Source organism: Canis lupus, chromosome X (assembly GCF_048164855.1).
Source record: "Canis lupus baileyi chromosome X, mCanLup2.hap1, whole genome shotgun sequence".
NCBI classification, from domain to species: Eukaryota; Metazoa; Chordata; class Mammalia; order Carnivora; family Canidae; genus Canis; species Canis lupus.
In genome coordinates, this window is record NC_132876.1 from 9,376,201 (window position 1) to 9,403,707 (window position 27,507).

The 27,507-nt window shown below is 38.3% G+C and overlaps 1 long non-coding RNA gene and 1 pseudogene across 1 annotated transcript in view; both read left to right on the top strand.

The window, feature by feature from the left end:
• LOC140627506 (uncharacterized) overlaps positions 1-27,507 on the top strand; it is a 145,254-nt gene that overhangs the window by 92,150 nt on the left and 25,597 nt on the right. The window lies entirely within an intron of this gene.
• Positions 902-1,078, top strand: LOC140627620 (TSC22 domain family protein 3 pseudogene; annotated as a pseudogene).

The window sequence follows — 27,507 nt, forward strand, 5'->3', positions numbered from 1 at the left end:
TGTAATAGGCTTGAGAAGCATGAGAAGTTCAGTTTGAATTTAAGAAGGGAACACAGAATCTTTGGTGGAATAGTTCAACTGCAAAGGGCAAAATTAGCGCTACTACCGCTTTGCCTAGATTAGCACAAGGAGATGCTCCGTGAGCAATACTTAAGGTAACGTGGATATAAGCCTGAGCAGGTTAACCTTTATCCTGCAGCTGAATTTTAACAAGGATTATAAAGCTAAGATTAGTTTTGACACATCTTGCCAGTAATGAATGAAAGATATCTTGGATTTGTCACTTCTGAGGTAGGAAGTTCAATGAATTAAAAAACCAGGTTTCTAGCATATGCATGAGAGGTAGGATATCCTCAGGATGCCTAAGACTCCTGTTGTTCCATCCTGAACTAAAAGTTTTGGTCTACTCAATTATTTCCGCAGATTAATTTGTTATCTCTATAACCATACCTTTTTAATATCCTACCAAAAAGAAAACTGAACTTCAGGGGATATGATTGCCCTCTAGTGGGGGCCACCCAAACTGCAGCCCACAATTACCAGTGTCTCCAGGAAGCTCGGAGGAAGAGCCTGGCAACATCAACTACAGTGTTAACATCAAGAACTCTATTTGTGCTTATCCTAAAGACACAGAATTTTGCTGGATGTTTCATTTGCTATGGTCCATTCTTTGTGCTATAAATAGTGGCTTTCTTCAAAGTTCCTACTTTCAAATAGCAAGCACTGGTATATTTACAATAAGAAAATAGAGGTTAGAGAGGCAACTGGAGGCAGAGGGGTGGTAGGGCCGGACAGGGGGCTGGCCACCAGCTGTGCTCTGCTGGGGAGCAGGAGCCAAGAAGGAATTCCTAGCTAGTGTGGGGTCTTGGGCCTCTGGGGCCACTGACAACAAGTTCAAGCCATGGATCTGGTAAAGAGTCATCTGATGTATGCAGTCGGAGAGGAGGTGGAGATGCTGAAGGAGCAGATGGGAGAGCTGGTAGGAAACAGCCTCTTGAAGACCCTGGCGAGTCTGGAGCAGCTGGAGAAGTTCCAGGCCCACCTGAGCCTTGAAGAGTCAGTTCCTAAAAGCCCATGAGTGCCTGAGACCCCTGGTAGTTTTACAGTGTAAGTGGGGTGAGGGGAGCAGAGCCACTAAACTTGGTCTACCTAGTTCTTTCCAGGTTTTGGGTTCCCCAGGTATCATCTCACGTGGAGACCTTTACACGTAGCATAGCTGGTGCCAAGAGATGCCCCCAGGATGTGGCCACCTGGGCCCACATCCATGACAGACCCCTGACAAAGGGCAGGTCCCTGGAGGCTGTGCCCTGGTGGCTGCCAGGGCCTGGGCAACTTAGCTGCAACTGGCAAGGAGGAAAGGTAGTGTGAGATGTGATGCCAGTTTACTCCAGAAACTGTAAGGGGTCTGGTTTTCATTTCCATGGACACCTTCAGCAGCTTTGCCTGACAACCACTGTTCCTATGAGGAAGGTGCTTGTGGTTCAAGCGGAGGCAACCTCTCTCCCCTCCCCTGCATGGCCAAGGCAGGGCCATGGATAGAAAAGATGGAGCCAAGTCAGCCTTCTGTTGGTTAATACGGTCTAATGCATGGCTTTATGCACAGCCCAGTGTGGGATTACAGCTTTGGGATGACTGCTTACAAAGTCCTGTTTGGTTAGTACCGGCAGAGATTTTCTCTACAGCCACACACACGTATATAAGCCCATAGGGCTAGATCTGTAACTTAGGGTAGTGATGTATACACACACACACACACACACACACACACACACACACGTCTGTGTTGAAGGGCCTAACAGGCTTTGGGTGTATCAACCCGTCTCTTATCTCTTGCAGCTAATTCTTCGACTGTGTTCATTAACCAAGTTGATCCAGTTTGTCCTTTCTGTTAAGTAAGACAAAAGAGTAAACGCAGGGAGGAGGCCAGCCTCTAACTGTGGCTACTGATGCCTTGCTGCTGCAACCTTTGCCCCATCTGTCCCCTGAAGACGTGTGAGGTCCCCTTTGGAATGCCAGACCAACTGCTCACTGGTGCTGACTACATAGAATGGGGTTGAGAGATCAGCTGGGACTGCACATTGTCATTCAAAAGTTTTTGTTTTCATGTTGGTGGAAAACTTTCAAGTGAACAGAATGATTGGCTTGCTGGTGTATCCTGATGGACAAGGGGATGGCTTTGACCCGGCGGTGCCTGGGTAATGTGCTCAGGGAGCCTGTCTCTAGAGGGTTCTGTGGCAGTGATCGCTTTCCACTTTCTGACACCTTAGCCTGATGTGTGTCTCCAGGAATTGGATTTTGATTTTTCAAATGTAGCTTGAAATTTCAATAAACTTTGCTCTTTTTTTCCTAAGAACAAAAACAAAACGAAAAAAAAAATAGGAGTCTAAAGAACTCAGAAAGTATTCTGAAAGTTTCTCCAAAGGCTGGAACTCTGGTTAGTGTCTTTCCTTCCCAAAACATCAAGATGTATTACTTTACTTCATATTTATGTTGAACTTGATAATTAGCTGTATTTTGTTATTTAAGTTAACTCAAAAATATTTTTTGAGAGCCTGAAATATTCCATGAAGATAAAAGGAATCATGCATCAATTATATATGTGACATTATAAAATATTAAGTATTATAAAGTATAAAGTGACAATTATATATGTGACTGTGCCTAATAACAACTTTGAAAAACATGGAGAAAAAACCAACAAAGTTAAAAAGAGAAATAGACAAATTCACAAAGATAGTTTAAGATTCTTCACTAATTGGTAGAACAACTGGAAGAAGAAAGAGCTGGGGATGTAACTAAAATATCTGTTCACAGATAATATTCTTTGAGGATGGAACACCACCTTCTAGGTCAAAGTATATAGACTGAGTCAGAGACCTTTATTGAACACTGTGTCCCTGTGTTCGATAAAGAGGTCCCCGTAATACCTCTCATGATGTGTCATGCCCTAATCACCAGAACCTGTGTTATGTTATGTGGCAAAAGGGGTATTGCAGATATGACTAAGGATCTTAAGATGGGGACGTTATGCTAGATTATCCGGGTGGGCCCTAAATGTAATCACAAGTGTGCTTATAAGAGGAAGGCAGAGGGAGATTTGACTACCAATAAAAGCAATAAAGCCTATATGATTAAAAAAATAAAAAGCCTATATGATGACAGTAGTGGAGACTGGAGTGATGTACTTTGACAATGGAGGAAGAAGCAACAAGCCAATGGACAAAGGAGGCCATAGAAGCTGAAAAAGGCAAGGAAATAGAGCCTCCATAAGGGAACAGCTCCATCAACACTTTGACTTTGGCCAAGTGAAATCGATTTCAGACTTATGATTCCCAGTACTATGTATAAGGGAATAAACTGGTTTTCTTTTAAGCTTCTGAGTGTATGGTAACTTGTTACACGAATAGTAGGGCACTAATATAATCTACAACAGTAAGAAGACATGGGTCTGGGGGGAAAAAGGGGATGGTATCAGGAGTAACACTAATGATCATCACTCCTAATAACTAAGGGAGACTAAAGAGATATGTCAACTTAATTCAATGCCTGAATTTTTTTTTAAGATTTACTTAAATTTGAGGGAGACAGAGAGAGAGACAGAGGGAGAGGGAAAAAGAATCCCAAGCAGACTCCGCACTGAGCACAGAGCCTGACTAGGGGCTCAATTCCATGACCCCGAGATCATGACCTGAGCCAAAACCAAGAGTTGGATGGCCAAATGACTGCGTCACCCAGGTGCCCCTACCTGATTCTTTTTAAAATATCATTAGTTTATTTTATTGTTTTCCAGCTTTATTGAGACATAACTGACCTATAACATTGTGTAAGTTTAAGATATGTAATAATTTGATATTTTTATATTGTAAAATGATTACTACAGTAAGGTTAATTAACATCTCCATAATCATGTATACTTATTTCTTTTGGGGGTGAGAGCATTTCAAATCTACTCTCTCAGCAACTTTCAAGTATATAGTACAATATTGTAGTTCAATATTGTTGACTATAGTCACCACATTGTACACCAATCCCCAGAACTTATATTCATCTTATAACTGGAAGTTTGTGCCCTTTGACTGATAGCTTCCCATTTTCCCAACCTCCTGCAACCACTATTCTAACTGTTTCTGTGAGTTAGATTACTTTTAGATTCCATATATAAAATCATACACTATTTTTCTTTCTCTTACTTATCACACTTAGGAAGTACCCTCTAGCTCCCGCCACAATGTCGCAAAAGCCAGAATTAAACATTCCAATGCTTGTCAAATATTGATCTCATTCAATCCTAAAGTATGATCTTCTGATGTACTGTAGAATCTGATTTGTTAGTATTCTGTTTAAATTTTTGCACTTAGGGCAGCCCTGGTGGCTCAGCGGTTTAGTGCCTGCCTGCAGCCCAGGGCATGGTCCTGGAGTCCTGGGATCGAGTCCTACATTGGGTTCCCTGCACGGATCCTGCTTCTCCCTTTGCCTGTGTCTCTGCCTCTCTCTCTGTGTGTCTCATGAATAAATAAATAAAATCTTAAGAAAAAAAATTTTCACTTATATTCATCAGCTATATTTCCCTGTAGTTTTCTATTTATTGTAGTGTCCTTTTTTTAAAAGATTTTTTATTTATTTATTCATAGAGATGCAGAGAGAGAGAGAGAGAGAGAGAGAGGGGCAGAGACACAGGCAGAGGGAGAAGGAGGCTCCATGCAGAGAGCCTGACGTGGGACTCGATCCCGGGACTCCAGGATCATGCCCTGGGCTACAGGCAGTGCTAAACTGCTGCGCCACCGGGGCTGCCCTATTGTAGTGTCCTTTGGTGGCTTTGGTATCAGGGTAATTCTTGGTCCTGTAAAATGAATTTGGAAGTGTTCCCTCCTCTTCCATATTTTGGAAGCGTATGAGAAGGATTGGCATTCATTCTTTTTAAATATTTGGTATAATTCATCCGGTCCTGGGTTGTCTTTGTTGGGACATTTTTGACTACTGATTCAATTTCCTTACTCATGATTGGTTTATTCAGTTTCAATTCCAATTCCTTCATGATCCAGTCTTTCTTTCTTTTTTTCTTTCTTTCTTTCTTTCTTTCTTTCTTTCTTTCTTTCTTTCTTTCTTTCTTTCTTCTTTCTTTCTTTCTCTTTCTTTCTTTCTTCTTTCTTTTTTTTTTTTTTTGAGTTCAGAACACTCACCACCCCTATGCTGTGAGTGATTGGGGTTTGTTTTATTTTTTGTAATTTTTTTATTGGAGTTCGATTTGCCAACATATAGTATAACAGTAGGTGGTATGTTTCTAGGGCTTTTTCATTCTTCTAGGTTATCCAGTTTTTTGGGTGTATTATTGTTCATAGTAGTCTCTTATGATCCTATGTATTTCTGTATGATCAGTTGTAATGTCTCTTCTTTCATTTCTTATTTTGAAGTCCTTTCTCTTTTTTTCTTAGCTAGTCTACCTAAAGGCTTATCAATTTTATTTATATATTTTTTAAAAAACTGCTTTTGGTTATTTTTTTCTATTGATTTTCTAAGTCTCCATTTCATTCATTCCTGCTCTTATCTTTGTTATCTTTATTTTGTGACCTAATGTGGTCTCTCTTGGAGAAAAGCTCTGCCTGTGCTTGAGAATAACATGTATTCTGCTGGCATTATATAGGCATTCTGTACATGTCTTTTAGGTCCATTTGGTCTAAACTGTAGTTCAAATCCAAAATTTTCTTGTTGATTTTCTGTCTATCCATTGCTGCAAGTGGGATATCAACCCCTGCCCCCAACTATCACAGCATTGTCTATTTCTCCCTTCAGATCTGTTGGTATTTACTTAATATAGTTAGGTGCTTTCATTTTGGGTGCATATATATTTATGATTGCTATATCTTCTTGATGAATTAATGCCTTTATCATACAATGACCTTCTTTGTCTCTTGTTACAGCTTTTGGCTTAGAATCTAGATGTTTGATATAAGTATAGCTACTTCTGCTCTCTTTTGGTTTCCACTTTCATGGAACAGATTTTTCCATTCCTTCAATTTGAGTTATGTGTGTCCTTAAAAGCTGCACTGACTCTCTTACAGGCAGCATATAATTTGGTCTTGTTTTTTCTACATCCAGCCACTCTGTCTTTTAAGTGGAGAATTTAATCAATGTATATCGAGGGCAATTATTGATAGGTATGGACTTACTAGTGCCATCTTATTGTGTTCTGGTTTATTTGTAGTTCCTTTCTCTCTGTTGCTGCCTTTCCCTCATTTTGATGATTTTCTGTAATGCAGTACTTTGATTCTTGTCTCTTCATCTATTGTATCTACTGTGGATATTCACTTTGTTGTTTCCATGAGGCTCACATAAAACATCTTATACACCTAACAGTTTATTGTAAGGTGATAACTTCTAAACTTTGATCTCATATGAAAATTCTACTTTTTTACTCCTTCCTACCTCTGTGGTTATGTGTTACAATTTACACTTTTATATGGTGCATTTATCAACAAGTTATTGTAGCTATAGTTATTTTGTAATACTTTCATCCTTTACCTTTTATACTAGAGTTAAGAGATAAACACCACCATATTACAGCATTATTCTAAATTTGACAATATACTTATCTTCACCAGGAGTTGTATATTTTCATATACTTACATGTTATTAGCATTCCTTAATTTTTGCTATAAAAATTATTTTCAGTATTTTTTTTTTTTTTTTTTTTGGTAAGCAGGTATAGTGTTAATAAACTCCCTCAGGTTTTGTTTGGGAAGTGTTTTTCTCCTCCATTTCTAACCGACAATTTTGTCAGAGTATTCTTAGGTAGCAGTGTTTTTTCTTTCATCACACTGTATATATCATCCTACTCTCTCCTGGACTATACTATTTCCATAAGTAATCTGCTGATAGCCTTATTGAGATTCCTTTTTAAGCTACAAAATTTTTTCTTATTGCTTTTCAGATTCCCTCTTTGTCTTTCATTTTTGAGTTTTCTTATAATACATCTTGAAGACTTTTTAAATTTGAGTTTGGTGACTTATAAGGTTTATGAACTTGAATATCCAAACTTCTCACTTGATTAGGGATGTTCTCAGACATTATTTTCTTAAATTAACTTTCTGATCATTTCTCCCTCTTTCTCCTTCTAGAAATCCAAAATTCACAAATCGGTTATTTTGATGGTATCCCACAAATCAAGTAAGATTTCTTCACTTTTTTCCAATTATTAAAAATTTTATTTTCCTCTCTTATATAGTCTCAAAGCTCCTGTCTTCTTATTTATATGTTCTTTTTTTCTGTGGATTTATTCTGATGTCGATGTTCTCTAGTACATTGTTTTCCATTGAAAACATTGAATTCTTCAGCTCCAGAACTTCTGTATGGTTATTTTTTTTATGATTTATTTCTCTTTGTTAAACTTCCTCAGTTTGCTTAGTATTATTCTTTAAAAAAAAACCGATTTTATTTATTTATTCATGAGAGACACACACACACACAGAGGGAGAAGCAGGCTCTATGCAGGGGGCCCAATGTGGGACTCAAACCCAGGAATCCGGAATCTGGGATCATGCCCTGAGCCAAAGGCAGATGCTCAACCACTGAGCCACCCAGGCATCCCTGCCTTGTATTGTTCTTGCCACACCTCACTGAAAGTCATTCTTTATTTTCTGACCTTCATTAAGTATCTTGAATTCTTTTTTTAAAGAATTTATTTATTTATTCATGAGAGATACAGACAGGGAGGCAGAGACATAGGCAAAGGGAGAAGCAGGCTCCCTGTGGGGAGCCTGATGTGGGACTTGATCCTGATGGGATCAAGGGCCCTGGGATCATGACCTGAGCCAAAGGCAGACGCTCAATCACTGAGCCACCCAGGAGTCCCTTGAATTCTTTTTCAGATAAATACAAGGCCTATGGAATTGGTTACTAGAAGATTATTGTGAACCTTTGGTGGTCTTGTATTTCCTTGATTTTTCAAGTTCTTGGAAATATTTCACATTTGAAGTAGCAGCCATCATTTCTGGTCTTTACTAACTGCCCTGAGAAGAGAAGAGATACTCATTTCTATACACCATAATGAAGCAGCAGAAAAAGATATTAAGGAATAATTCTCATTTACAAATGTACCAAAAACAATAAGATGCCTGGGAATAAACCTAACCAAAAAGGTAAAAGTTTTGAAATCATGGATTGGAAGAACAAACATTGATAAAATGTCTGTATTACCCAAAGCCATCTATACATTTAGTGCAATCTCTCTACCACCAGCATTTTTCATAGAGCTAGAATAAACAATCCTAAAATTTGTATGGAACCACAAAAGACCCTGAAGAGCCAAAGCAACCTTGATAAAGAAAAACAAAGCTGGAGGCTTCAAAATTCCAGATTCCAAACTATATTACAAAGCTGTAGTCATCAAGACAGTATAGTACTGGCACAAAAACAAACACATAGATCAAGGGAACAAAAGTGAAAACCCTGAAATGGGCCCACAGCTATATAGCCAACTAATCAAAAGCAGGAGAATATCCAATGGAAAAAGTCTCTTCAACAAATGGTGCTGGGAAAACTGGACAGCAACACACCGAAGAATGAAACTGGACAACTTTCTTACATCATACACAAAAATAAATTCAAAATGGATGAAAGGCCTAAATGTGAGACCAGAAAGCATCAAAATCTTAGAGTAAAATACAGGTAGCAACCTCTGGGACCTCAGTCAGAGCAGCTTCTTGGTAGACACGTCTCCAGGGGCAAGGGAAACAAAAGCAAAAATAACTAACTATTGGACTTCATCAAGATAAATACCTTTTGCACAGCAAAAGAAACAGTCAACAACAGTAAAAGGCAACCTACGGAATTGGAGAATATATTTGCAAAAGACATATCAGATAAAGTATTAGTACCTAAAATCTATAAAGAACTTATCAAACTCAACACCCAAAGAACAAATAACCCAGTTAAGAAATGGGCTGAAGATATGAATAGACACTTTTCAAAGAAGACATACAGATGGCCAACAGACACGTGAAAAGATTTTGACATCACTCATCATCAAGGAAATACAAATCCAAACCATGTTGAGATACCACCTCACACCTGTCAGAATGGCTAAAATTAAGAACATAAGAAACAGAAGGTGTTGGAGAGGATGTGGAAAAAGGGGAGCCCTCTTGCACTGTTGGTGGGAATGCAAATTGGTGCAGCCACTGGAGAAAACAGTATGAAGTTTCCTCAAAAAGTTAAAAATAGAACTACCCTATGATTCCGCAATTGCACTACTAGGTATTTACCCAAAAGATACAAAAAATACATATTTGAAGGGGTACATGCACTTAATTGTGATGAGTCCTGGGTGTCGTATGTAAGTGATGAACCACTGAATTCTCCAGAAACTAATATTGTAATGTATGTTAACTAACTAGAATTAAAACAAAAATAATAGAGGGAGGTAGGGGGAGAGAGAGAGAGAGAGAGAGAGAGAGAGAGAGAGAGAGAGAGAGAGAGAGACCAAGACCCTGTCAGCTGTGCTAGAGATTCTGAGGCTTTCTCAGGCTTATGGATACATCTGAGCCATACTTCCTTCCCTCTCTTGTGGCAGAGTTCTTCAGCTTGTGTCTTTTGATCCTGCAATGTACCAGTCCAAGCACTAACAGCCTCCCTTTGGTTTCTCAAGAGTGGAACTACAGAGCAAGCTTGTGGTCTCTCCTTGGCATCCATATTTGGTCTGGCTTTCTGTGTATGCCTACTAGCCATCTGCCGAAGTTCATTTTTGCCTCCACTGAGAGTATGCACAAGGATGTGGGGGTGCATGTATGAGGCATGCTAAGCACTGGGTGTGTCCATGGGCCAGGTGGGGGGATTTGCAGGCGAGGTGTCCCCAGTAACTTGTGGGTAAGCTTCTTGATGGAGTCCATGATGCAGTTAGTAGGATCTTCATCCCCTTGCCACCATTCACCAGCCTCCTCCCACCCAACCTGCCCCCCCACCCCCGCATCACGTAGCTCATGACTCAGTTCAACTCTCTAATGCATTCAAACTCTTTTTTCCCTTCCAATGGTGTGCTGGAGTTTCTCCACTGGAAACCTGGACTTCCACAAAACTCTCTCATCCGTGGGTGATTATCTAAGACAGTATTCTCCAGGGGCTCCCATAATGCAGCCAAGAGAAGCTGGAGCTGGTTCATGGGTCACTGCAGAGTCCACAGCTAGGACTGAGGTCTGTATGCTATTACCCAATGCCCAGGCAGGCAAGACTCCTCTAGGGTTCCTTGGCATATGGCCCTGGATCCCACAGATTTCACAAAGGCACTTCTATCAATGGAAGCATGCCAGATTGTTGTTGTTAGGGAGAGACAAGATGAAGGACATCTTATTCAGCCATATTGCTGATTTACAATGCCTGATTCTTGACTGTCTCATGCACTAGAAGATAAACCCCTATAAATGGTATTAGAGAGACATCTGACATTTGAATTCTTCTGTGAAGTAGATAATAATATATCAGTGTTAAATGTCCTTATCTTGATAACTCTAGTGTGGTTACGGTAGTTAAGTAAGAGATGTCTTAGGGAAAAGACACCTAAATACTTAGAGGTAATTGAGCATGTGTTTATTTTTACATGATAGGATGCAGGAAGAGTGAAAGATTGAGAGGGGGAATGAGACAGAGAGTGTGAAAGTGATGGAATAAATGGCAAACAACTGGAGAATCTGGGTAAAGCATATTCAGGATTTCTTGTACTATTCCTGTAACTTTTCTGCAAATTTGAAATTCCATAAAAATAAAGTAGATAGTGCACCTGGTGGTCCCATGGATTTGTCTCTTGCTTCAAAACTGCTGGAATAGAACAGACCCAGGGACTCCCCTTCTTCCAGATTCCAGCCATCCTCTAACCATCTCACTAGTCACTACTTCTAGGGCCACCCTCTTGTCTATCCTCTGCTTCTGGGACCAGCCAATATTGTTTTATTGTGGTCAGTTTGTTATTATCAACCATGAGCTCCAGGACTTATAAGAATTATTCCACCAAGGTGGAGGCTGCTATCAACTTCATGGTCAATGTGCATCCTATATCTATCACTTGCTGGGCTTCTATTTAGAAGGAAACCACATGGCCATAGAGAGCGTGGGCCACTTCTTCTGTGAGATGGCCCAGGAAAATACAAGCGTACTGTGTGTCTCTTGAAGATACAAAACCAATGTAGCAACTATGCCCTCTTCCAGGATGGGCAGAAGCTCTCCCAAGATGAGTGAGGTGGCAACCTGAATGAAAGCTGCCATGGCCCTGGAGAAGGACATGAACCAGGCTCTTTCGGGTTTGTACATCCTGAGTTCTGCCCTCATCTTTGTGACCTCCTGGAGAATGATTGCCTAGATGAGTAGGTGATACTCATCAACAAGATGAGTGACCACCTGACTAAAATTGATGGATTAGCTAGTTCCCAAGCTAGGAGCTCTCCAAGGGTACAGCGAGGAGCCCTTGGAGCCCAGCAGCCTTTGACAGGCCCCTCTCACCCCCCTGGTATCAGAGATTCTGGCTAAGTCTCTCTCTCCACCCACCAGGTAGCTATCAACCACTCTGGATCACTGTCCCAGGCCATGGGTCAAATGCATACAATAACACTTTTTGCAGCATAAAATAGAATACAATAAAGTAAAAGTAAAGTAAAATATTACCTCAGAAAATACATGGTGCTTTGAAAGCAGATAATAGCAGGCCCTAACCTAGTTTGTAGGATTAGGAACACTTCCTAGGGAATTATTCAAGATGTGGCCCCTTTGGGCCAGTCATTAGTCTTAGATGTCCGCAACCCTCCATTTGTGCTTCTAAAATATTTCCTCAATTATTCTCACTTTTGGAATTTTGGGAACTCTTGAGGTGTCAATGTACAAGGCATGGTTATAGCTGAATAAATGGAAGCAATTTATTTTTTTTTTTATTTTTGGAAGCAATTTAATGAAAGTAATATGACGCAATTTCTATGGAAGTAAAATTTTACCTGGAAGATTCCTACTAGGCCACATCTTAGTCAATATTTTTAAAAAGATAGGCTAGAATTAACATTTCATCTCTTGCTTGTTCTGACTTTCTGTGTCTGATAGGAGCTGTTCTCCTCACAGTATGGTAGAAGGTTAAAACTCATTCATAGATACAGAGATGGGCGGACAAAGCTTGCCTAAGCCTCAGAACCTAGAGACTTGAGAAAGTCTTCAGAGTCCTATCTTATGAGTGGTTTCTGATCCTGTTATTCACCAACTTCTTATAGTTTTTATCACTATATAATTCAAATACAGCTTCAGAAGTTGTGAAAGACAAAAGGAAACATGAAGTGATCCTTGGTTCCTCCCCAAAATGGGCAGTATAGTGAGAGCAACAGAAATGTATAAAAACACTGAAATATAAGGCAACCACAACTAAGGCAAATTGAGATTTCTATTATGAATTAGAGCTTACATGGGAGTCTACTTTGCTCATTTGTTTTCCAGAAAGAGATTCTAGACTGGCTGTGACTAATGACATGCTTTTAAGAGAGCGCAAGAACCACTTATAAGGGTATCACTGGAGCATTGTATTTTCTTTTTCTAAAAAACATATGTATGCATGTATGTATGCATGTATGTATTTATTTTAAAGTTTATTTTTAATAATCTCTACACCCAACGTGGAGCTTGAACTCATGACCCTGAGATCAAGAGTTGCATGCTCTTCCAACTGAGTCAGTCAGGCGCCCCAGAAGTATTTTATTTTCTATATCTACAATATTTACTATTCCATAGAAGGAGACGTTTGCAGTCTGAGATCATCTGAGAAGGGAAGGAAATTTGGAATAGTGTCAGCACCTGAAGAGAAACTAAAAATTATCTCCTGGGTTACTTTAACAATATTTTAATGTTGTAGTAGTTTAAAGATTTATTTATTTATTTGAGAGAGAGGGAGGGAGGGAGGGAGGGAGGGAGGGAGGGAGAGAGAGAGAGAGAGAGAAAGAGAGAAAGAGCATGTGTGAGCGGGGAGGGGACAGAGGGAGAGGGAGAGAAGCAGACTCTCTGTTAAGTGAGTACGGAGCCCAACTCAAGGCTTGATCTCACAACCCTGAGATCATGACCTGAGCTGAAACCAAGAGTTGGACATTTAACCGACTAAGCCACCCAGGCACCCCTTATGTTGTAGTAGTTTAAATAATTTATGCTCTTTTTAAGGCCCTTCTTAAGAATATCAGCAAAAGAGTCAAAGCAAACATTTCAGAAATTATTAGTTCTCCCAAATTATAAGCAAAAACATAAATAATCTTCAAGAATATTGTGTCAGAAATATGATATGTTCTAAGATGAAATCCTAATAAAATATTTTAAATATTAAGGTGCTAAAATAAATTATATAAAAGAATCAGAAAATGCAAGCCAAGAGATATCCCATTCATTTTTTTGTAGCTTTTTAAAAAAAGATTTATTTATTTATTTATTTATTTATTTATTTATTTATTTATGAGAGATACAGAGATAGAGGTAGAGACAGGCAGAGGGAGAAGCAGGCTCCCTATAGGAGCCCAATGCAGGACTCAATCCCAGAACTCCAGGATCACACCCTGAGGGGAAGGCAGATATTCAACGCTGAGCCACCCAGGCATCCCAAGCCACCCTGGAGTCCCTGCATTCAGCTTTAAATTAAATCTAAATAACTATGCCAGAGGCCTTAATAAATGATCCTATGTATTCATTAAAACAACACTGTGAGGTTGTAGCATATTTTCCATTATACAGATAAAGAAACTGATGCACAAAGTGGATGATAAATAACTTCTCAACATCACATAACACATAAAATTTATGTAGATATAGAGCCTCTTATGAAAATAATGTTTAGATAATAAAATAAATATCTCTTTCAGGTTTCTCACCAGGGAGATTGACTTTGCTTTTAGCCTCCAATTTTTACTTTAGAATAAACACAAAATTGAATATAATAGGAAGTGCCTATTTTTCCTACATACATATATACATATTTATTTATTTATATTTTATTTTTTTATTTATTTGAGATTGTAAGAGAGTGAGCGCCCAAGTAGGGGAAGGAGAGGCAGAAGCAGACTCCTCGCTGACTGGGGTTCCTCATGTGGGACTTGATCCTGGACCTTGAGATCACAACCTGAGCTGAAGGCAGATACTTAACCAATTGAGCCACCCAGGCGCCCGTACATTTGTTTTTTAATGATGGCATTTTACTTACTCAATAAATGGCCTCTAACTTCTTTTTCACCTTTTCAGATATATTCTCAGAACTCCTCTGTTTTGAAAATTATTTTAAGTTTCTGAAATGATAAATTGTATTCTGGGTCATTGAAAGAGCTTTCAGACAAGGGTTTTAAGCCACTCTCCTTGATCATAAAGAAATCATGAAGAATGAAAGAAATGATGAAAAATTATGATAACCTAACCATGTTTTAGTTTTCATAAGGAATTAGTAAGAAAGCATATTCCCTAGACTACAGTCCAATTTATTTGACAGTAACACTAGACACATGTTTACCAAATTGTTAGAGAGATGTCTTGAGAGCATTTGGAAAGATATGTAGGAACACTAGTGGACACTTGCAATAAACCATGGCACAAAACTAATTTCCTTTGTTGGGAAGATCACTGCACTGGTGGACAAGGGGGTAGCTGCAAAGAAGAGAGTATAACTCTCATTATTAATATCCCTCATGCTGTACTACATCATTCTGTGTACTGCTGCCAAATGAAATGTCCAGTGTGAAATGATGAGAATTTGCATAATTCCAGTATTCATGAAAAATTGCGAAAGAAACACAGTATTAAAACTATACCCCAGGGGATCCCTGGGTGGCGCAGCGGTTTAGCGCCTGCCTTTGGCCCAGGGCGCGATCCTGGAGACCCGGGATCGAGTCCCACATCAGGCTCCCGGTGCATGGAGCCTGCTTCTCCCTCTGCCTGTGTCTCTGCCTGCCTCTCTCTCTCTCTCTCTCTCTCTCTCTCTCTCTCTCTCTCCTCTCTCCCCGTGACTATCATAAATAAATAAATTAAAAAAATAAAACTATACCCCAAATGAGAGACTGTCAACAGCAACTTCAAAGGAGTTCATTAGCTACAGCAATTGTTTTTCCTTTTTCTTTTCTTTTTTCTTTTTTTTTCTTTTTTTACTGTTCCTTTGCTCTATCTAGGTATAATACCAGTCAGCATTTATTTAACAAGTTTTTTAAAATTGTTTTTCAAGATAATTTAGGGATTTACTGACTCATGATACTGTGATAGGTTTTATCAGGAAAACTCTGCATCTATGTGATCTATAATTGCTTTTCAAACTGCCATAGCATTTCTAAATCAAGCCCTGGTTATTAATTAACATGTGGAAGTGGGAAGATATCATTATTCTCTCTGTATCCAAATTGTTTCCATTGTAGCCTGTGTTGCAATTCTGCTCGAGAAAGGATTTGAAACATTCATGAATGTCTTTAAGGCTTGTAAGCAACTCATTATTTTCATACTGTATGAGAATGGTAATGTAAAAATCCTAAATCTGTAACTCCAATTTTAGGACCTTGCCAAGTTCCCCCTGAGACATTAGAGAATTACTGACAAATCCCTATGAAGGCAATTTCTATTACTGCAGCATTAAAATATTCTACTGGTAGCGAACCCCATTACAAAACTAGCATTGAATATTGGGGAATAAGATCAGTATATCCTTACAACAGCTACCAAGATTTTCTATATGTAATTTCAACTTCAAAACAATTTTAAATATATCACTTTTACCTGTGATTAACAGAGAACAAACTGGTGGTTGCCAAAAGGGAAGCAGGGGCAGGATGGATGAAATAGGGGAAGGGGATTACAAGGTACAAACTTCTAGTTATAAAATAGAGATGAAAACTACACCTTAAGGAATATTGTCACTACTATTGTAGTAACCTCTGGTGATGACACTTATCATAAGCATGGAGTAATGTATAGGATTGCTAAATCACTTATATTGTACACCTGAAACTCATATAACATTGCATGTCAATTATACATGAATAGTAACTAAAGTAGAAATGCTGAGTAAAAATAAAGCTGATAAAAATATTCAAAGAAAACATCTATAGTTTAATGACCCAGAGATAGAAACTGACACGATTGTATTTTTTCCACATTTTCTGTACTTGAATGTAGTACATGCCTACAGTTTACCCACAAATGGGATCCTACTCCATAGGCTCCTACTTTATAGAATTTTTTGGCTTAACAATACACCATCACCATTTCCCCATGATATCAGATGTTCTTCAAAGTATTATTCTAATAGCTATATAGTTGCTGAATGTTTAAGGCCATACCTTAGATATACAGTGTAGTGAGTACTGCACATTTTATTCTGATTATTTAACTCATATGCTATAAATTTAATCTTTTAGTGAAGATCTGTGTTTTCAGTTATTTGAATCTAAAATATTTCCCCCAAATTTCCCTTTCTAAATAGTCCATAACTTATATATGTTTTGCCCATCATCACTTGTAGCACTAATGTACAAAAGACTTTAAAGCAGATAAATTATTTCAGAGAATTTTTTTTGGAGTGTAGTATAATTTTTCTACCTAAATATTTGACAGAAAGTATATATGAAACAAGCATCCCTGGATCTTCTGTAAAGCTTTCTCTGGAAAAACAGCAAAATTCAGGTATGTGATATTTACTTTTAAGGAATTAATCTATTATCATTGCATAGATAGCAAAGGAATTTTCCATTTATCATTATCTATACAATTCATGTGTATTCTTAAGCATAAACAATGTGGTTAGAAAAGCCATGAGTGTATGAACAAAAGACAAGAATAGACTTGTTTCTGAAATACTCAGTATAATTTGAAATATATTCATCTTGTCTGCTTCTTCATAATTGGTTCAGAAGCTTGGACTATCTTTAATTCTCAAAGTTGAAATAAAACATTTGTTTAGTCAACACTTGAATGAATGTATGCAGTTATTTCTTAAAGTTAAAAAAATAAGATTCAAGGAAATGAATTCCTAAAATATTTAACATTTTTATCACAATCATTATTGTAAACAATACTGTTTTACAAAAACACCAATTTGTCAAACACTTTGCCCAACATTTGCATGACTGTGTATGGGTGTGTGAGCAAGGCAGGCAAATATGGTTTTAAATCTTTTAACAACAGAATGGAGGAGCTTGACCAACAAGCCAAATGACATTCAGACAGAAGAGTCTGTTGCCATTTTCAAAAAATATATCCAGAAGCCCCCAGCAATCTCTTAAGAATAATGTGATAGTAACATTATGCTACACAGTTTTCTTCAAAATTGCCTAGCAACAATAATAATTACAACTGACATTTACTCAAGAAACCAGGCACTTAGCAGTGTGAAGTACTCTATCTGGTTTTAACTTCACAATAAGGTATTATGGTAGGAGGTATGATCATGACAAAATTTTCTTTTAATTTTTTTTTTATTTATTCATGATAGACATAGAGAGAGAGAAAGGCAGAGACACAGGCAGAGGGAGAAGCAGGCTCCATGCCGGGAGCCCGACGCGGGACTCGATCCCGGGACTCCAGGATCGCGCCCTGGGCCAAAGGCAGGCGCTAAACCGCTGAGCCACCCAGGGATCCCCAAACATGACAAAATTTTAAAAAGAACAAAAGTACTTTTGTGGGAGTTGTGGAATCTGGGACTACAGGCCAAGGGGCCTGGGAGGAGTGTCTCCTACTTCTGCATTGGGTATTAGGCAGATAGACCACAGTATGGGCTGCAGAACCAGCCAAAGTCTCTCTTGACCATAGTGGGGGAAAACCAGGCAAGTGCTGACTTGGGCAGACACCCATGGATACGAGAGCTTTTGCAAATATTCAGCCTTCCTGAAAAGGGATTCCAGCACTATGTTGGAGGAAACAAAACAAAACAACAAAAAGACAAACCGAGTTTGAACACAATGGAGAAGGTAAGGGGAGCTTTGCCAGCACTGCCTCGTTCCCAGGGCAGTAGACTACAGGGACAACTAGAGGACAGTGAGCTCTCTTATGAGGATAAGGGAAAGACGTGAGGAAGGGCCTGAGTGCTCCCACTGTGTGAGAAGCTGCTGGAGAAGCCTGTTTCTCTCCAACAGCACCAAGAGTGCTTAAGTGGGGGCACTCCATGAATGGGTGAAGGAAAGGGATCTGGAAAGAGGTGGATAAGAATACCAAAGGGTATTAAAGGGTCACAATTCTTGCTGGCTGCTTTCTGGATCCAGCGGGAAGACTGCCCATTAAACGTTGGGAGAACCTCACCCAAGGAGGCCCATGGACACTCCCAAAACCCCAAGTTCTAAACTCACATCACCCCCCACTCTGTAGTTGGCTACTTGATACAACAGTGAGAGCGAGCCTCAGTAAACAGGGACTCCCTCAGAAAACAGATCAAAGTCTGTGGGCTTGGGAAAAACCACACATTTGAACTGTGGTGCCACCTTCTGGAAAACGAGAGGCTTCAGACTACCAACCTGGTGACTTATAAAAACCAGAAAAGACATACAAGCTTAAGAATACTGCCACAAGGGGAAGTGTTAAGTGTGTAGCAGGTGTATCCATACAAGATTGTAGTAAGTCCCAGATCTAAGCGATGACCAGTGCAAAACATCTCCCACTTGAAGACAACAAGGAAGATTTGAGAAGGTGTCTAATACTTCAATACAAAACAGCAAAGCTCAACAAACTGATCCTTCAGATATGAAGGGGGGTGGGGTGAGAATAAAGACTTTCCGTGAAAACAAAAGCTACCTGCCTTGGAAGAAAAGCTGAAAGGAGTGCTTCAAGCTGAAGTGAAAAGAGGTGAATTAGTGACATAAAAAACATATGAAAACATACAACACTCTGGTCAAGATAAATATACATATGGTCAAATTTAGAAAACTCTAAATCTGTAATAGGAAGGTGTGTTAACCATTTATCTATAGTATAAAGATTAAAGAAAATAGTCTTAAAATAACTACAGCTACTATAATTTGTTAAAGAATACACAATATAAAAAGAGGCAATCAAAACCATAAATCACTATCAAAAAGAGGTAATATCAAAACCATAAAAGGGGGAATAAATATAGAGCTTTCATATGCGATTAAAGTTAAGTTGCTATCGGTTCAAACTGGACTATCTATGAGATGTTTTACGTAAGCCTCACCATTACTACAAAGGAAATACTTATACTACATTTACAAAAGACAAAGAAACAGAAAGCAGAGCAACCACCATGGAAAATGGTCAATTCATAAAGATAAGCAGAAAGAGAAGTGGGAAAACCAGTGGGAACTATAAACAGACATAATGTGATTAGTAAGATGGCATTAGTGATTCCTTATCTATCAAAAATAACTCTGAATGTAAATAGATTGAACTCATCAATCAAAAGGCACAAAGTGGCTGGATGGATTAAAATAAACAAGACTAGGAGCCCCTGGGTAGCTCAGTGGTTGAATGTCTGTCTTTGGCTCAGGTCATGATCCCGGGGTCCTGGGATCAAGTCCCGCATCAGGCTCCCTGCAGAGAGCCTGCTTCTCCCCCTGCCTATGTCTCTGCCTCTCTTTCTGTGTGTCTTTCATGAATAAATAGATAAAGTCTAAAAAAAATAAAATAAACAAAACGGAACCATAGGTTTTCTACAAGAGACTCTCTTCAGAGTAAGGACATGCATAGACTCAAAGTAAAGGGATGGAAAATAATATTCAAATGCAAGTGGAAACCAAAAGAAAGAAGAGATAGCTATACTTACATCAAGTAAAATAGACTTTAAGCCAAAAATAGTAACAAGAGAAAAGAAGGTTATTATATAGTGATAAAGGGGTCAATTTGTCAAGAAAACATTGCAATCATAGTTATATGCACACCCAACAGTGGAGCACCTCAATATATTAAGCAAAGACTAACAGGTCTGAAAGGAGAAACAGATACAGTCATAGTGGGGGACACTTCAATGCCCCACTTTCAGCAATGGATAGGTAATCCAGACAGAAAATCAATGAGAAAACACTGGACTTGAACCACACATTAGAACAAGTGGACTCACCAGTCATATACAGAATATTCCATTCAACAGCAGCAGAATACACATAATTCTCAAGTACACATGGAACATTCTCCAGGATAGATCACATGATAGGCCACAAAACAAGCCAGCAAATTCAAGAAGATTGAAATCATAGCAAGTGTCTTTTCCTACTGCAATGGTAAAAAAGTGGAAATCAGCCAGAGGAAAACAGGAACATACAAGCATGTGGATACTAAAAAGTATACTCCTGAACAACCATAGTATGTAAAAGAAGAGGGGATCCCTGGGTGGCTCAGCGGTTTGGCGCCTGCCTTTGGCCCGGGGTGCGGTCCTGGAGACCCGGGATGGAGTCCCGCGTCGGGCTCCCGGCGTGGAGCCTGCTTCTCCCTCCTCCTGTGACTCTGCCTCTCTCTCTCTCTATGTCTATCATAAATAAATAAATAAATCTTTAAAAAAATAGGAAAATCTGTCAAAACAAATGAAAATGAAAATACACCAAAACCTATGGGATGCTTCAAAATCAGAAGGATGTTTAAAGTGATAAAGGCATATATTAAGAAAATAGAAAGTTCTCAAATAAACAACCAAACTTTACACCCCCAGCAAACTAGAACTAGAACAAACCAAGCCCAAACTTTGCAGAAGGAAGGAAGTAATGATCAGAGTAGAAATAAATAAAATAGAGACCAGAAAAACAGGAATTGGTTTTCTAAAATGATAAACAAAATTGGCAAAACTGTCATTAGACTGAGTAAGAAAATAAGAGAGGAGGGATCCCTGGGTGGCGCAGCGGTTTAGCGCCTGCCTTTGGCCCAGGGCGTGATCCTGGAGGCCCGGGATCGAATCCCACATCGGGCTCCCGGTGCATGGAGCCTGCTTCTCCCTCTGCCTATGTCTCTGCCTCTCTCTCTCTCTCTCTGTGTGTGACTATCATAAGTAAATAAAAATTAAAAAAAATAAGAGAGGAGACTCAAGCAAATAAAATTAGAAATGATAGAGGACACATTACAACTGATACTACAGTACTGTGAGGGTTGTAAGAGACTACTATGGAAAATTATACATCTACCAAATGGGTAACCTAAAATAAATGCATAAAATTCCCCCAAAATGAGGAAGTAGGCAACCCCCCAAACTCATGTTATGAGGCCAGCATTACCCTGATACCAGAGCCAGATAAGGACACTGCGAGCAAAGAAACCATATGCCAATTATCTCTGACGAATACAGAGGCAAAAAATCTCAACAAAATATTAGTGAGCTTTATGACTTTATTTTGTACCTTACTACTGCATCAGGATTCTAGGCTTCACAGTGTTTTGATTTAGGTTATCAGCGGGTTCCTTACCTCAAACGCAAACACATTTTCATGCCTTCCCTTACTCAACCTCGTTTCTGCATTTGATGCTGATTATTCTCCTTACTTCCTGAAAGGTACTACTCTCTTGGCCTTAATAATGCCACACGTTGACCTCATACCACCCTTCTAGTTCTTTTTGTTCCCTCCACTCCTTCAATGCAGGTGCTTAAAAATGTTTTAGTCTTCGTCCAATGTTCTTTTTATTCTACGGTCTATAGGGAATCCCATCAACTCTTTGGCTTCAACTACAGTGTTGACCTGCTGGTTATTTCTACTTCAATCAGATTTTTATTCCTACTCGTAGTCCCATATCCACGGATGACAGCTAAGCCTCCAAACTCATACTTCCTTCTCACTCACCATCTGCTTAGTCACCAGTTTCTGAACAACCTGTCCTCTAAATATTTCTAAATCTGCCTCCTCTTCTTTATCCCTATCAATGCCATCCTTTCTCATGATCTGTCTCTTTCCTAGACATGAACAGAGCCCAAAATGATCTTACCTTGACATTGCTGTCATTTGAGCTTAATCATATATATATATAGTCCATGTGAAGCCAGTGAAATGTCTTCAAAAGGAAAGTGATATGGTAAGAGTAGCATTAAAGAACAAGAAACATTATGTCTACAGTGTGGAGAATAGAAGCTTAAGGGCAGGAGGAGCAGCTAAGTGGTTGTTGTAGTATCCTAGGTGAGAGAGGAGAACCTCTACTAAAAAAATTAAGGGTAGGAACATAAGGCAGTGACAGATTAAAAATATATCCAGGAGACAAATGTTTAGGACATAGTAATTGACACAAGACATGAAATAAAGCAATATTCACTTTACTAATCTTTCAGGGAATTCACCTTTATGCTATCTTATTTTTTGCTCATCTCTACTATATGTCATATATTCACCAATATGGTCTCACCCTAGTTCATATTTATGAATCATTTTTCCAATTGAGATATAATCAACCTTTTCAAATACAACCTCACTTCCTCTCAACTATGCATATCAAATCTACTATTTAAATTTCCCTTTCAGGGGTACCTGTGTGGCTCAGTTGGTTAAGCATCTGGATTTCTTCTATTCAGGTCATGATCTCAGGGTCCTGAGATTGAGCCCGGCATGGGGCTCGGCACTGAACAAGGATACTGCTCGTCCCTCTCCCCACCCCCTTGCCTCTCCCCCTGCTCACACCTGCACACATGCTCTCTCTATCTCAAATAAATAAAATCTTAAATAAATTAAATAAATTTCCCTTTCAATAGGAATTAAACATTCAACATACAGTCAGTGATTTGGAGGATAAATGACACGTTAGTATCATGTCTCAGCAACTAGAAGTTACAAGCGTGGGCATGGATCACTTCACACCATGGACTTGTCTCAGGCCATCTTTTTTCTCTGACCATGCTGAATTCTCTCCTTACCTTGATTTGCTATTTTCCTAATCATCCCATGAAGAAACTATCAACATGAATGCTATCCTACTCCTTTTGTGTTTGTATGCCAAAGCGATACTCTCTGTTAAACATTTCTATTGTGTCTGGCACAAGTGCTTTATATGTGTTATCTCAATGAAAACATAAAACCCCTACAAAATGGATATTATTTTTTCCCACTGGAAAAAATTTGTTAACCAAAATACACGAGAGATTAAGTTGCCAAAGTCATGTAACCAGTATAGTACTATTGTTGTGATTTCTGAAAAATAATGTGAATTCTTTCTGCCTACTTCAAGTGGTTAAATGATTTCTTTATCTGTGGTTTATGGGGTGGATCCAAAGGAGGGGGCAGATCTGAGAAAAAGAATTGCTGTATTAAAATGGGATCACTTCCAAGTCTGCACTGGATTGCATTAGAATACCAAGTAATTAGAATACATTAAATTTCTAATAAATATTGTCTTAATTTTGTTTCTTGGAACTAAACAGTTTTATAATTTTTATACCAAAATAAACACATTTGTGTTCTTGTTTTCCTTTTGGTTTTTTTCCCTTTAGTTATGGGATGTCCAATTCTTTCAAGGAAACCTAGACATTTACAAGGTTCCAGTTGTTCCACTTCTTCAACAGATAGCTTTTTTAATGCACAATGAACATGTCTGTTCTTTCACATTTTATGTTGATTTACATTATAAAACCCAAGCTCTGTCTTAACATAATTGCTAAATATTTGGTAGTTGCTGGTAGTTTATGAACCTAATTTCAGAGTTGACATTTTTATTGATTGTTGTCATTATCTTTAGTAACAGGTTAATTACTCGTGGGACACACATGATATTTTGATATATGCACATTTCACAGAATTAAAGTATCATTGCACCTTTAAGTTTGAAAAACCCTTATAGGTCAATTAATTCTTTAAATAACCCCTATTTAAAACATATATATATGACCCAGACCACTGCCAGCAAAGCATAAAATTAAGAACATTTGCCAGTAGTAGGCATGAGAGGAAAAATGATCCTTTAAAAAAATTTAGTTTTACACAATCTCTATCTCAGTGAGCTTAATAAATAAAAGTATTTACTACACGCCAAGGGTTGTTCTAAGTGCTTACATGTATGAATGCATGCAATCCTGGATGAAGATATTATTATTAAATATGATCCATTTTATAGATGCTAAGACTGAGGTACAGAGAAGAAAAATAAATCTATTCAAGGACATGCAACTAGTTCATGATAGAGCTAGGTTTCAGATTCAGCCCAGGGATTTAATGGCTACATTATGATTTCTTTAGTCTGGTAAAAAAAAAAAAAAGCATTAGAACAATTGTTCAGTGATGGAGTTTAGCCTTTTTACATTGATTTTCATCCTTTCTCTATTTTTGACAGACTGTTTGGATTATACTAGGAAGTCCACAGGGCTTTGTTGCCAAGTTATTCTAATTGACAAGAATAGAAAGTACCGGATGCCCATTATGTACTCACAGAACATCTATGTTCTACATTCTGTTGGAACTTTTTTTTCAAGAATATATTTATTTTTACCATTGCAAATGCACAGCTTCAGCTGCGAGTGGAAACAACCTCAGTCATTCTGCTCCACTCAATGTTTGAAAAGAATATGCATCATTTCTTCAGTCAGCTGGATTTCTTTCCATAATGATATGCTGCACTGATCAGCTCTGAAAGTATTTATAACCCACCTCATTTTAATAGGACTATTAATACTCCTGATGTTTCAACAAACAGTATTAATCATTTCACTGTTGACATATTGACAAATGATTTGATATGCAGAAAAGGAAAATATAATCAAAGACAACCAAATTTCATCTTTCAGCTGTTCATGGAAGAAAATAATGTTAATATAATTTAAAGTTTCAAAGAGGATTAACAACTATGCTGGTGAGAAGTACCCAACAAAAACAACCCAGTCGTAAGTTAGCAGTAGATACTGGCAATAAAACAAGATGCTCCAGTTAAGAATATTATATCATCCCAGAATGAAGCATCAAGCCTAATTTTGTGGTATTAAAGGCATAATTCTGAAGCTTTACTTCTCACATCAGTTTGGCTTGCAAAGGTCATAGTATACTCTTGACAGGGAGACCCACTGCAAGGATTTTATAGGCCAGGAGTACAACAAAGGATTGTATCCTGCACTACAACTGAATGAAAATTTCTGGAATTTGGTTTATATTAGTATCGTGAATAGATGACAAATGGTAGCCACTGATTTAATGTTATGAAACAAAAGTGCATTGTAAAATATAATCAGAAAATATAATTTCACCTTTAATTACATATATAAGAATTTATACATTCTTATTATGCAAATCAAAGATACTAATTTTAATATGTACTAAGCTTTATCCATCCAATGAACATGTTGCTTCAAAATAACACTTATTGGGGTGCCCTGCTGGCTCAGTAGAGCGTGCAACTCTTTTTTTTTTTTTAAAGGTTTATTTATTCATGAGAGACACACAGAGAGAGAGAGGCAGAGACACAGGCAGAGGGAGAAGCAGGTTCCTCACAGGAAGCCCAACATGGGACTTGATCCTGGATCCTAGGACCAGGCCCAGAGCTGAAGGCAGATACTCAACCACTGAGCCACCGAGGCATCCCAAGTGTGCAACTCTTGATCTTGGGGTTGTGAGTTTGAACCCCACATCAGGTGTAGAGATCACTTAAAAATAAAATCTTAGAAAATAACACATTCCAGTACTACTGCTAGTGCTCAGAACACGTTTGGAATACATCATTTGGAATTTTCTTGGAAGCCAGCTGAAAGCCACTTGAGAAACTTGTCTAAGCAATTTTAATACTTTGTTTTAGAAAAAAAATAGTCAATTTTCCATTTAGTAATTTCACACTACTTTTTGGTGTTTAGTTAAAACATCCTTATCCACCTGCAAGTGATGAGAGCAGTACCAAAATGGTAACTGGTGCATGGAAGATGCTAAATTAATGTTTTGTGGATAAATGAATAAGTGAGACACAGGCTCCAGAGATAATTCCAAGAAGGAAGATTCATGAATTATTTGAGCAGTAGCTTCATCACTGAAAGAAGTTTATGTTCTCCCATGTGTACTACTTAGAAGGGGATGACACTTATCTGGATGGATGAGTTCAAATCTTCACATTATAAAATCAATCACCTTATTTTTAAGTCACACTTGGTATATCCAGAGTTTAACTTCTAGTCCAAGATTTTTCAGAATTTGAATTTATTCAAATGGATTTTATATTTTGTAAGGCAAATCAAGAGTTATCTACCGCCTTATAAATAATGCATAGGGAATAGGAATAGATGTAGTAACATGAAGTTGGTTTATTATGAGTGAAAAAATATTTAACACCAGTTCTGTTCAAATACAACTGAAAAGCATGAGCAATTCTTCATATCCTTTGCCCTCACTTTATGATAGCTACCCCATTAGCAGGCTGCCACTGTAGCAATGCTACATGAGGTCCTTAGGCAGGTTTTTCTATGCAGATAATCAGGGGAAAATTAGTAAAACTCACTAACCAATGGGTTGACTTCCGTAAGATGGCCAGGTGGTCTATCTAATGCTGGGTAGTGAGCTTGTTTGGATTTTTCTGATTTTCAACCAATCATTTGGGTGCAATACACATTCAGTCAGGGCAGAACAAAGCAGAGCAAACAGACAAGGATTGGATTGGAGCCCTTGGAATCCTGGCATTCCCAGGAGCAGCGGATAATGAAAAGATGACTATTCTAGGAGTTTCAACTACTAGGACATCCTGAGGCTAACCCATGTATTTTTAAGCTAATTATTGCTACCATGGCTCCTTCTCCAAGGTACCCAGGAATTCAATAGGGACAGTAAGTGAAGTAAACTGAGTCAGCCTTTCTCTTGCTACCAATTCAGGGATTATAGTATAATCAACTTACCTTTGTCCTTACAGTGAATGCTTATCTTAATCTCAAAGCTTTGGGATAGAAAGAACAAACACCTTCCCTTCACAAAACACATGGGATCTGTTGTCCTACTGGTAATTTTGAAAATGGTTATTAAGTAACTAATGAAACTCCTGATAGCATGCTGAATTGCTTGCTATTTCTTTATGTGTGATTATTCTTTAATATTCAGACTTCCAATTGCAATCTAAAAACTGCATTTCTTTCTACTAAGGTCATAGAGAAACCAAGATTTCTGCTGATATGAGCACCACAAAATGGTCACACTTTTATAGAGTAGCTTTGCTCTGAGGAAGTTGCTAATATGGCTAAAATTTATTTGTGTTTTGTCCTGAGAAGCAGCAGCCATTGTCATTTCCTACAATCTGGCATACACACAGAGAAAAACATGAGGAAGTGATTTGTCCAAAGTTAAGACATGGAACTGGAACTGGAATGTATTTTGTCCTAACACAGAATTTTCTCTGGGGGCTGAGAAGCATTGAATTAAACAATCAGAGGGCTTGGGAATTTGTGTTCTGTATGTTGTTTGATAAGGTGGAAGCATATCATGGAGAACAGAAGGCAATATTCCCAAAATGATGAATTCTCAAAATTCTCCTAGATAAAATATTACTCCAGCTACTGCCTTGATTTTGATAGCACATTTTAAAAAATGGTTAAGAAGGCCTGCTTATTCATACTCCTAAACTCATCATTAAATTCCATCCTCATCATCACCAAAACTATCTAAGCTGTTATCATTCTTCCTT